At 38.8% G+C, this 12132-nt stretch overlaps 1 protein-coding gene across 2 annotated transcripts in view; it reads left to right on the top strand.

The window, feature by feature from the left end:
- Nucleotides 1–2219: 2219 nt before the first annotated feature.
- Nucleotides 2220–12132, top strand: part of LOC135222635 (uncharacterized) — a 59007-nt gene continuing 49094 nt past the window's right edge. For both annotated transcript variants that reach the window (XM_064260766.1, XM_064260765.1), the window contains exon 1: nt 2220–2583. The gene's annotated coding sequence lies outside the window, so the exon portion shown is untranslated. The remainder of the gene's footprint in view (nt 2584–12132) is intronic.

The following is a 12132-nucleotide window of genomic DNA, read 5'->3' as shown; positions in this document are numbered from 1 at the left end:
AGAGAGAGAGAGAGAGAGAGAGAGAGAGAGAGAGAGAAGAGAGAGAGAGAGAGAGAGACCGTTTCGATCAAATGAATGGTAAGAAAGTATGGAATGCAAAAAGGTCAATAAAAGAATAATAATTTGACAGAAAAAAGGAAAAATAGATGGAGTACTATTTCATGAGAGATTTCTCTTTATTCCTGTGTCAGCTCCAGTGATACGAACAAGCAGAAGACAGACCTTGACACAATGTAAATTTGAAAAAGAAAAACAAATTAGATCGAGAGAAACGACCTAAGAAAACTTAACAAATAAGAGAGGCCAAACAGATTGCGCCCCATTTTTATTTTCTCGACTGATGCTTGTAGTAGATTCAGGAATGCAGTAATTATAGAGGTATCAAACTAATGTCTCACACGTTGAAGATTTTGGAAAGAATAATAGATGGCAGGCTGAGAGAGGAAGTGAGAATACAGAAGGAACAATTGGGATTTATGGAGGAAGCGGCACAACGGATGGAATATTTTACATATGGCAGCTGATGCAGAAATTCAGAGAAAAACAACGAGACCTGCATCTGGTATTCACAGACCTTGAAAAGGCCTATGACAGAGTGCCAAGGCAAGAAATATGGAGATGTTTGAGGGAGAAGATAGTGCCTAAAAAAAATATGTCAGAATTACTCAGGAGATGTACATGAATGTGTATACTAGAGTGAGAAGCAGTGTTGGAAAGACAGATGGATTTGAGATAAGAGTTGGATTACACCAGGGGTCAGCACTTAGCCCCTTCATCCTCAACATCGTGATGGATGTAATGACCAAGGATGTTAGAGAAGCAGTGCCGTGGTGCATATTATATGCAGATGATATTGTGTTGTGTTCAGAGAGGAGGGAGGAGTTGGAGGGGAAGTTGGAGAGGTGGAGAGCAGCACTTGAGGAGAGAGGAATGAGAATAAGCAGATCAAAAACCGAATATATGTGTTCCAGTATTACTGAGGATGATGGAAATAGCATCAAATTGGGTGGGGAAGAAATAGAGAGAGTACAGAAGTTCAAGTACTTGGGGTCCATATTAGAGGATAGTGGAAGCATGGACCAAGAGGTGAGACATCGAATTCAGGCAGGATGGAATAACTGGAGGTCGCATCAGGGGTCCTCTGTGACAAGAAGGTTCCTCTGAAATTGAAGGGAAAGTTTCATGGGACAGTGGTCAGACCAGCAATGTTTTATAGAACAGAAACAGCAAGTATGAGGAAAACAGAGGAGAAGATGGATGTAGCAGAAATGACAATGTTGAGATGGATGTCGGGAGTAACAAGGGAAGATAGGATTAGAAATGAGTATATAAGAGGATCGGAAGCGCCTCAGCGGCGTGGTCGCGGGTTCGATCATCGCGGGCAGGCCATTCCATTGAGGGGTGGGAGATGTGTATTTCTGGTGATAGAAGTTCACTCTTGACGTGGTTCGGAAGTCACGTAAAACCGTTGGTCCCGTTGCTGAATTACCACTGGTTCCATGCAACGTAAAAGCACCATACAAACAATAAGAGGATCGGCAAAGGTAGTTTGAAATACCAAAGAAAATACAGGAGGGAAGGCTTCGATGATGTGGACACCTGTTACGAAGAAAGGAACATCATGTTGGAAGACATACAATGGAAATGGAAGTGCGGGGTAGAAGGAAGAAGGGAAGACCAAGAAAGAGATGGCGTGATTGTGTAGGGGAAGATATGTTAAGACCCCCATACACCGAACGATTGTCTGAACAACTGTCTGTATTGTTCGCAAAAACATTGTGTATGGGCTTGTCTGAATGCAAAAGTGGGCGGAGTTTCGTGTCTGAACGATCTCAGCGGGAATCTGTTACGACCAGGTTGCTGGCTTGCGATCTAAGTCTGCCATACACAGGTCGTTCAATGTCTGGGTTCGTCTGCCAATATAACGCTATCGCGCGCGTCTAGATGATGCCATGTCTTCTCGAGACAAAATCTTTGTTCAGACTGAAATCGGTGCGGAGATCGTTCATATTGTATGAATAGTGTATGGGGGCCTTTATGGAAAGGTATTAACAATCGATGCACAGGACAGAAATCGATGGAGACGACTCGTTCATAACGGTGACCCCATATTAAAATGGGTTAAAGCTGGGAAGAAGAAGAAGAAGAAGATGCTTGTAGTCGACTCCCGCGTAAATCTTTCCTCCGCCTCAACCAATCGCATTCAATGGAGAGCCGAGCCGACTGACTCAGCCGAGGTCTCTCATGAGTCTCATCATTCCATCGGCGACTGCCGTCGAGATCAGTTGTGTAAGACGCCTGGGAGACCCGGCTCGTTTAGCAGGCAGACGAAAGACTGTGTCATTACATTTCCGGACGATAAGTGAAACATTATCGTGTAGATAACAAGTGAGAGAGAAGGACGTACTAAGTGCCAAGAAAACTTGCAAAAAATATTAGAGATAGTTTTATGTGTTTATTTCCTGTAATTTTTTTTTTAATTGTGTCCTGAAACAAGAAGTCGGTGTCAAGTCTGCAAGCAGAGGAGCATCTGTTCAGTACATACCTACATTTCTTTTAAAAGGAATTTTACGCCGTTTTGAGGTAGGTGGGATTTTCCCTTTGATGTTAAAATGTTGCAAAACGGCTTTATGATTTATTCAAGAGGAGGCTGGAGACAGTCTTTTCAATAGCAGTTATAAGAAGAATTCTTTTTGACGGGAGTTATAAATTGTAATTTGCAGATAAAAAAAAAAAACTCAGACTGAGGACCGACGAGAAAGGGAGAAAAAAAAACTTGGTTTCACATTGAGTAAAACCGGTTCGTTTGTGCCAATCAATCACCTCTGTTAGTAAAGCAAATTATGCCTTTGTCTTTAAGCGAAATTGAATAAACGTTTATGTGAATTTGCTTAGATCATGAACAATAATCATTTGCGAAAACACGAAAAGGCGGAGTGATGACTGAAATGCCAAAAGTAAACTTCAAGAATAAGAAATTACAAAAATCTGACTTTCCTTGCGTCTAGTTCAGCTTGCAAACTAGTCATGCAGTTACTGTACTCGCGCAAGTGCAAGTTCATGGTTACTAGTTTCCACAAATTAATTGTGGGAACAGGTGGCCTGACTGATGTCGAGGCAGTCTGGGTAGTTCATGAAATCTCTTTTAAGGTGAACGAAACATTATTTGAAATAGTACCATTCGGTGGAGCGTAAAATATGCTGATAACGTCAGTAATTCAGTCTGTTGTCCTTACGTCAGCACGGGGTCTTACCAAAGACTGTGGTAATGAGTGAAAATGAATAAGAGGCTTATGTGGACCTATCGACTTGGTCTAACCAAAGAAGACAAGGTGGACAAAATGTTTTAAGCATCATCAGTAACCGTGATGAAGAAAACGACCCATATGCACGCTTACAGTGTACCACGACAAGTTAGAAGTAATATGACACCTCACAATAAATATTCCATCATGACAACCCCACATTCAACCTCTTTTCAGCTTGAATGTCACGCATGGTGTCAAATCAATTTACTCTTGCTCACCTGCAAGTATTCGTATATATACTTTTATACCTACAGGATATAAGGTTGATGTGCGTAGTAAACCATTTCATAAACGTCGAAAGTAAACGAAGCACAGCTGTGAGCGACTTCCCCAGCGATTATAAAGCTCCACCTTAGAAAGAAGACTCCAGCAGGTTGAGAAAGAGAATTATAACTAGGAATACGGTCTATTCACTCTCAGTCACCGCTATATGGTTTTTCTATTATTTCAAATAACAATGCATTCCTCATTCATGTTTCAGAGATACAGCATAACATGCATGAACGTTATAATCTCATCAACAGTTTATAAACAGCCCTTGATAAATCCTGTAGAGCCTATCTTGTCTAATGGTTTGGGTGGAAGTGATTCAAAACTTCATTTTTTTTTCTTGTATGTCTGACACTCTTACAATAATGTTTTCATTTACCTTGCAAGTAAGTCAAAGAACCATACCGTTCCCACCTTTGCTTCAGCATTCGTCAGTACCTCCCAAGTAATTTCACATGAAAAATTTCAATTTTTCTTCGTCAGTTATCCAGAGATGGTGACCATACAATGGTCGTCATTCAAAAGATTCATTTATCTTTCTTAGTTCCTCTTCATATGTGAGTTCTGTTGGCCCTTTTCCATGGATTCCGAATAGGGTTCCCTTCATTCTCATTAGCACAATTTTGAAACTAACCCTTTCACCCATTGGACGAGTGGTTTGCGAGTTCGATTCCCCGCTCTGCCAACGTGGAATCAGAGGAATTTGTTTCTGGTGATCAGAAATTCATTTCTCGATACAATGTGGTTCGGATCCCACAGTAAGCTGTAGGTACCGTTGCTAGGTAACCAATTGGTCCCTAGCCACGTGAAAATATCTAATCCTTCGGGCCAGCCCTAGGAGAGCTGTTAATCAGCTCAGTGGTCTGGTTAAACTAAGATATACTTGACTTTTTGCTATCTCGCGATAATTATTTATTTCTATTATGCTTTCGTTTAAGATATTTGAGATCTACAGAAAATTTTACAACACCTTGTAACGTCTCTGGAATGCAGTTTTCAGAAAAATAACATTTTAAAATAACCTTTTTCTGCCACGGCTTCCCCCAGTTCAGTATATGCCTTTCTATTCCGGCCGTTAAACACGGAATAACTCCAGAAGGTGCTACCCTTCCAGTTCCTAGCAAGTCTTTTGGGATGAGGTTGCTAGCTTCCTTCACTTCTCCAACCCTGCTGCGAGCCACCACAGTCGAATCACTACCACTGTCAGGCATCAAAGTCGACTAATTACCAAGTAAACTATCTAGAATAACAGCTACTGGATCACGCATATTATTAAGTATAGTCATTTGTTCGTAACCTTGGAATCATTTTTGAATAACGATCTGGAGTGGATGAGGCATTTTGCCGAAATATTCTTAGCTCATTTCCATGGAACGTTTACACAAAACAATGCCCTTCTGACGGCGTTCATAATTAGACAAATAGTCTAAAATCAGTATATTTTCTTGAGCCTGAATTTCACCTTTTGTAACTCATTCCAAAATAAAACAGTTTTCGATTAAGCCATCCTTGTACTAAGCACTGGCTCTTCTTGTTCGAGGACAGCCCGTGATATCAATATAATAACAGAAAGGATATCGTCTGCCCAAGTATTTACTTTTTTTCTTTCGATATTTACAAAATCAAACTACTAATCTTTAGCTAACATAACAAAAATAGTTTCAGATCTCATCAAATCATCTGGCTAAGTTTTATTTCTCCTAGAGCAGTGGTTCCCAACTGGTGGTCCATGGTGACTTTTTGGGTGGTCCATAGGATTTCCACTGTATTTGGTAAGAATACCCTACCGTGCGATAATTTGGGCTTGAGAATCTGGCAACGCTGAGCCAGACGCTGAGACGCCAGGAAAGTCTGTTTTTAAAACATATTAAATTGTTAGTCTGGTTGCAGGTAAAAATGAATGAATATAATTTGAAAGGAAAGTATTTACTAGTTGTATACTCATGTATAATTTGAAAATTATGTTTGTTAGAAATAGATTTTAGGGCTAAAGGTTACACAGCTGTTCCTCTTCCAGGGAATTGTGTTTTTAAGAAATATTAAAATGTTAGCTGGCTATTCTTTTGTGTAATTTCTCGGAATTATTTTGAATAAATGAATTTCAAACCCAAACGCTAGAGCCACATTTTGAGTACCTAAATAAAGAAAGAAAGAAGAAGAAAATAACAATTCTGGAAAGCGACCACGCGATGGAAGCAGCAGAACTTTTCCGGCCAGTGCTTCTGGTCAAGGGAATTTCTGTCGAGCGCCTGGTAATGGTGCCTGGGGTTGGCCCTGGGTTGGATATCCTCTATGTGGGGGTGGGCCGGATGACGACTAAGGTTTGAGGGAAGGAGGGAGAAGACGGGGAAGGGGCGGTGGCGATATTGAGGAGTCGGTGGTGGAAGAGGCTAACAATCCCGTTATTTGATCACACACGGTGCTTCTTTGGTCAGCTTGAGGGGGAACTTCGATAGGCGTCGCTGCTTTGTGATTCCACGACTGCTATAGGCCTCTCTGGCAGTCTTGGTTACCTGCCTTTCGCTGATGAATTCGTCAAATACGAAACGGTCTTTTTTGTTATTATTTTTATTGGTAGAGAGAGTTCCACACTCTTATTTCATATTTTATGCCATATCTTGCCATAACTGTGAGTCTGCTTTCATATCATAGATGAGTGTAGTGCGCGTGACATTTAACGTTATCCGGGTGCATGCGTCATTTCATGGTTTAGATGTGTAATTTCATATTCACCGTGTGTGTTTGTGTGTGTGTTTTTATGTCATTTCATGTTTATGCATCATTTCAAGTTTCAGAGTGTATGAATTTCATTCAAGTTCCCTCTTTTTCGAACTTTATGACTGCAGAATACAGCTACAGTAAGGTAGTTCGTAACTCTTACTGCATGCGTCTATCAAGTGAGACGCATTTTGCAACTGAGTAAAATGACACATAAATGACATGTAAACATCTCATTTCGTAAGGAAGTAGTGGTTTCTGTTAGTCTTTATTATTATTATTATTATTATTATTATTATTATTATTATTATTATTATATTATTACATTATTATCTTTATTATTATTATTATTATTATTATTATTATTATTATTATTATTATTATTATTATTTGCCACCGAAAAGAAAATGCCAAAACATATCCGTACAGAGTAATTCACTGAAGATGAGACTAAATCGAGAAATACGTTTATGTAACATATTTTTTGGTCATTTCCTCGGAATTCTGTTATGTTTTCCCGGACGTAACGCATTTTTGTGGTCATGCTCTTTCTTTTTCTTATATTTTTTTTTTAAAGTTTTATCGAGAAGAACGACTGCAATTCACCTACAGTCGGTAGAATGCGGCCAAATCCCGTTTTCAGAGTAATAGCGAAGTGAACCGAGTTTTATTTCTGCGAACTGTGCTAATTCGAAAAACTGTTATTACTACTGTCCACTCTTTATGATATATATATATATATATATATATATATATATATATATATATATATATATATATATATATATATATACTTGTAAGTGCATATAATTTATTACTCTGGGAAAATCAGCAACGTAATTAGTTTTAATATATCAAGACGACTTTGAACACCGTTTTCCTGACTCGTCTCTTTTCTCGGGTGAAACATTAGAGAACATTAGCGGATTTAGAGAGAGAGAGAGAGAGAGAACTGGGGGAAGGGGAGGCCTTTTTGTAAACGGGAGGCGCGCGCTTGTGTGTGCGTGTTTATTGTAAAATCGAGCCAAAGCAAGCACATGGGAACGTGCCCAGACAAAAGCAGCTTGGAGAACTTCGAAACTTCTCGGTAAACATAGCCGACTAACACCTGTTGCTTTGAGTCAATTAACAGCCGAAAAGAAAACAGTTTCACATCAGGAACACCTTGATGCATGCACGGAGACAGAGCATCGGCAATGAGCGGAAAGCAGCCTTAGGCAATCGGAAGTAGCTTGGAATAACAGCCAAAATCCACTGACTGACTACTTCGGCCTAGCAGCTGCTCCTAGTAAAAGAAAAAAAAATGAACTGGAAGGAGTTTCCTCTGTTGGTTGGTGAGTCCAGAAGTTCACAACAGGCCTCATACTTCCTTTCACTCTTCACCACACTTGAGGGCCACTTAGGGCAAGGGCACTTGATGGCATAAGCCCACTTAGTCTAAACTGTAAACCAACTACCGAGCTTACCCTTCGTGACTCCGGATGCGTAACTTAATACTTCGCTCACAACCGAGTACACCGACGTTCCATCATCGGACGAAGAAGCAGCAATATACCAAGAGCTAATTGCGCTTCTTACACAGTAAAACAGGTACCTGGATACACGGAGTCGTCTGCTAAAGGTCGAGGACTAATTGGAGACAGAAGAAAAACTATCTGTCGCGAGTGATCGGTTTCTCTACTAAAATGTATACCGTCATAATTAACATAATTAAAAAACGTAAGTGATATAATCTCCACCAATATATATTAGATTTCCTCTCTCTCTCTCTCTCTCTCTCTCTCTCTCTCTCTCTCTCTCTCTGCTACATTCGCACATGAACAAGAATGTAAACATTTCCAACCTGACAACTACACTCAAAAGACAATATATGAGAGAGAGAAAAATCTAAAATGATGGCATAAAGAATCCTCATGGCCAAATTTTAACTTGAAACCGAAAGAATGATTACTATAGTAGATTCACATCAACCATGCATTTGATGTCTAGGCCCCTGTGATTGGCTGTTGATAAGCTAATCACAGGGCTGGAAACTCTCAGTCTCTCGAGAGAGTTCACAAAGGAAGGATGTATGTTCCACCTCTCCGGAAAGATGTATACCTCAGGAGAGGTGGAACATAGATCCTACTTAAGAGAACTCTCGAGAGTTTCCAGCCCTCTGATTGGTTTATCAACAGCCAATCAGGAGCGTCGTAAGGAACTGGCCTAGACATCAAATGCACGGTTGATGTAAATCTACTATAGCAAACATGATATTAACCGAAATTCTTGCCATGATATAAGCAAAGTTTTTTTCTTTCTTTTATTTAGCGCGACCGAAATCCTTTGAATATCCCAGACTTTACAAAAGCTGTCATTTTGGTTCTTTTCAGGGAAGGCCGAAATTTAAAGAGGAAAAGCTGTTACTGTTTGCTCTCTATTGCTTTTGAGAATCTATTCAAATCGGAGAAACTCACTTCCTTTGTTACTTTGAGAACAAGTTGGCCTTGTGCCAGTACGGACTATTTCTTGAATGGGCAGTCCAAAATTATATATATATATATATATATATATATATATATATATATATATATATATATATATATATATATATATATAATATATATATATATATATATATATATATATATATATATATATATATATTATATATATATATATATATATATATATATATATTATATATATGTATGTGAAAAATTAGCGTTTACCTTTGTCACCTTAAATGGGGTAAGCCTAAACATGTTGAATTTCCGGTTCTCTACATGGTTGCTCAGTCACAGTTTAACTCAATAGCAAATACTGGTCAACAGCGTCACACTTGAACTTCGACGGAAACCCACCCAAGTCGTTCCTCCAGCCTGAGATTGGCCTTCGATATATATATATATATATATATATATATATATATATATATATATATATATATATATATATATATACGTGTATACGTTTTATTTTTCATAATAAAAGACTATGTAGACTAATATCAACAGATTAAAAGGAGTCGATTTACTTCTGAAATAAGCAATCTCGAGTCAGCAAAAGGAGAGAGAGAGAGAAGGTATAAAAGAAAGAAGAGAAGAAAGTTCCCGTTGACCGCTAACTTCCGTCCAGCCGTGACCCTTCGTAACTACACGTACAAAACAGTACTTTACATGTACGCACGGACGCACACTAAATGTGCGTTGAAAAAAAAAAAGACTGTGAATAATTTCTGACAAAGTAACTGAAGCGTTGCACGCATATGATGACAGACGTGCAGTCAAGACTACGTACCATTTTGCTAGCAGGATTTCACGTCATGTGGCGAAGATTGTTAAAAGATGTGGAATTCTTTTGAAATATGGAACTGAAAAAGTCATTTTACACACCCATACATCTCTCGCTCTTTCACTCTATTGCATGTACTACATAGCTCGATGTAGTATTACTGGTGACGGTGTGTGTCAAGTGAAATTAGACTATATTACCGTATCTCTTCCTAGCCAACGACCGTCGCACTGTGGCCTCTAGTAGTATGCATCGCTCGGATATATCGGTAGTTGTCACGGGGTATTCAAGATCATTTTACGTAGAACCAGAACAGATCAGACTTGGAATCTTTCTCTGTCTAGCAGATGTGTTCACAACTAAGCCATTTCTCTCTAAGGAGGTCCTTTGGATTTTGACTAAACTCAACTGTCTTCCACGATGCCATGAACCATTGTATGGAACTATCGGCAACTATCATCATCAACATTGCAAATCATCTGCTGCAACAAGCAGGCAAGAATCTGTTCGCTAGTCTTACCTTTGCATGACATAGAAAGGTGTCAATGTGTACCTCGAGTCACGTTGGATTCAGCTACACGCTAATTTAAGGTTACCTCTGTACAATTTGTATACGGTGTCTGTCTGTCTGTCTCTCTCTGTCGGTCTTTGAGTACAGTAATGACCTCGATTCTATTCTGGCCATTCGAAATACACACTCGCCTCGGGAAAGGTTCGAACTCTTTCGGTACTATTGTTAAATTCCATCTTGAATAACGCTCCTGTACAGTTATTCCGTAAACTGGGTCTTGTGGTGAGAGATGAAAAGGAATGAAAGTTTAATGCTAGAAGTGAACAAGCATCCACCAGGGTGTCTAGGCGGACGCTTTTCTTGGATGACTTAAAAGTATAAGGCATACCTGAACTTTATATAAGAAGATAAAATAACGACGAGCATTTAGTCCTTTCATCTCGCAACAAGACTAAATACTTTCCACATTTCCATCACTGTCATCAAAACCATTTGTCTGATAAAATATAAAAAATATAAAAACTAAAATACTCAATTTAATCGAAAACCATTGTGAACTCAAAAAATTAAAATCTGGCGCCCTATTTCCTGCGTATTGAGTTGGCTGACAAAGAGGCAGTCACTTACTCCAAAACGTATTGTAATTAACATCTAGCGTGACTGTATATATATGTATCTGTGTATAATATATATATATATATATATATATATATTATACATATTATATATATATATATATAGATAGTGATATAGATAGAGAGAGCGAGAGAGAGAGAGAGAGAGAGAGAGATGAAACACTCACCAGAAAATACGAGGGAATTGACCAGCGGAGCGAGAGTGTTTAAAAAGACCTCACGATCTGCCCCACATTCTCGACGCAATAATGGAGACGAGAAGATGATGCAGGTCGTCAACAAAAACGTCTCCGAGCCTCCATTGCTATCTCTCGTCATCTCCTCAGCTCCTGTGCGAGTGTGCGTAGCCCACGGTCCCAGGCAAGGGGTTGGTTGGAGGGCGCTGGCCTCTACGAGTTTGGAAAGCAGAAACAAGTAAGCTGTGAAAGTCGTAGAAGTAAAGAGGCGTCATATACTAACCACGAGCTAAAACAATAGTTCGCGTTCAATCATTGACATCAATGAAGAGGTATTAGCAAGACTTCGTTTACGTAGAATTTTACAAATTGCGTTCTACAACCCGGCTTAGCCAGAGGTTCCCTTCACAGAGAAATTCACAGATTTCAAGAGCTTCCATTGGCAAGTTTATAAGATTACAATCACGATTTGAGACTCATCTGGGATGAAGTTGAATTAAGTTAAATTGGCCTTCCCGAGTAAATTTTTGAATGTAGTCTTTCTTTTGCAGTTTTGTTTTTCAGTCCATAAGTCGTTAAATTACAAAGAAAAGCGGCAATCCTTGAAATACACACACAGGGAGGTCTTTATAAATGAATGAATTTAATCAATTAAAAAAATCATAAACATTGAAAGAAAAGGGGCAGAATAGGTGACTGATAATCATAATTTACGACTAATCCAATAAACTGGTATTATTCAAACCTTGCCCAAAACTTCTCTTTGGTATAACGGTGATATTTGCATAGATATATATGGATATTAGATCCTTATGAAGTCTTTTCACCAAATATAAAACGCTTTTATAGATTAAGCCTAAAAGAAAAAAAAATTAGCTTTTTATAACTCAATGTGTGGAACAGAAACCGAGAACCACAAAATATATCCACATAACGTCATATTTCATCGAAGTAGTTACAATCCGAATCGGGAACTGGTTGCGCTGATGTATAAGCTCACTATCTGCTTGACATGGAGACATGGCCTCTGTGCGCAGAAAAATCGGACTAACCTGTTTTATGCCATCAGCCACTTGACTTTTTATATGGAAGACTTGCTATAGTGAAAGTAAATTTTAGTAATGTCACCATCGTCATCATCATGAAATTATTAATCCTAAATTATTATCAATGCTATTAGCATTATCATCATCAGGATGATAATTAACACTAAAATAATTATCCAATCAAATCTAACATGA

The sequence above is a fragment of the Macrobrachium nipponense genome, chromosome 8, assembly GCF_015104395.2.
Source record: "Macrobrachium nipponense isolate FS-2020 chromosome 8, ASM1510439v2, whole genome shotgun sequence".
NCBI lineage: Eukaryota > Metazoa > Arthropoda > Malacostraca > Decapoda > Palaemonidae > Macrobrachium > Macrobrachium nipponense.
This window is presented reverse-complemented; position numbering and strand designations above follow the sequence as displayed.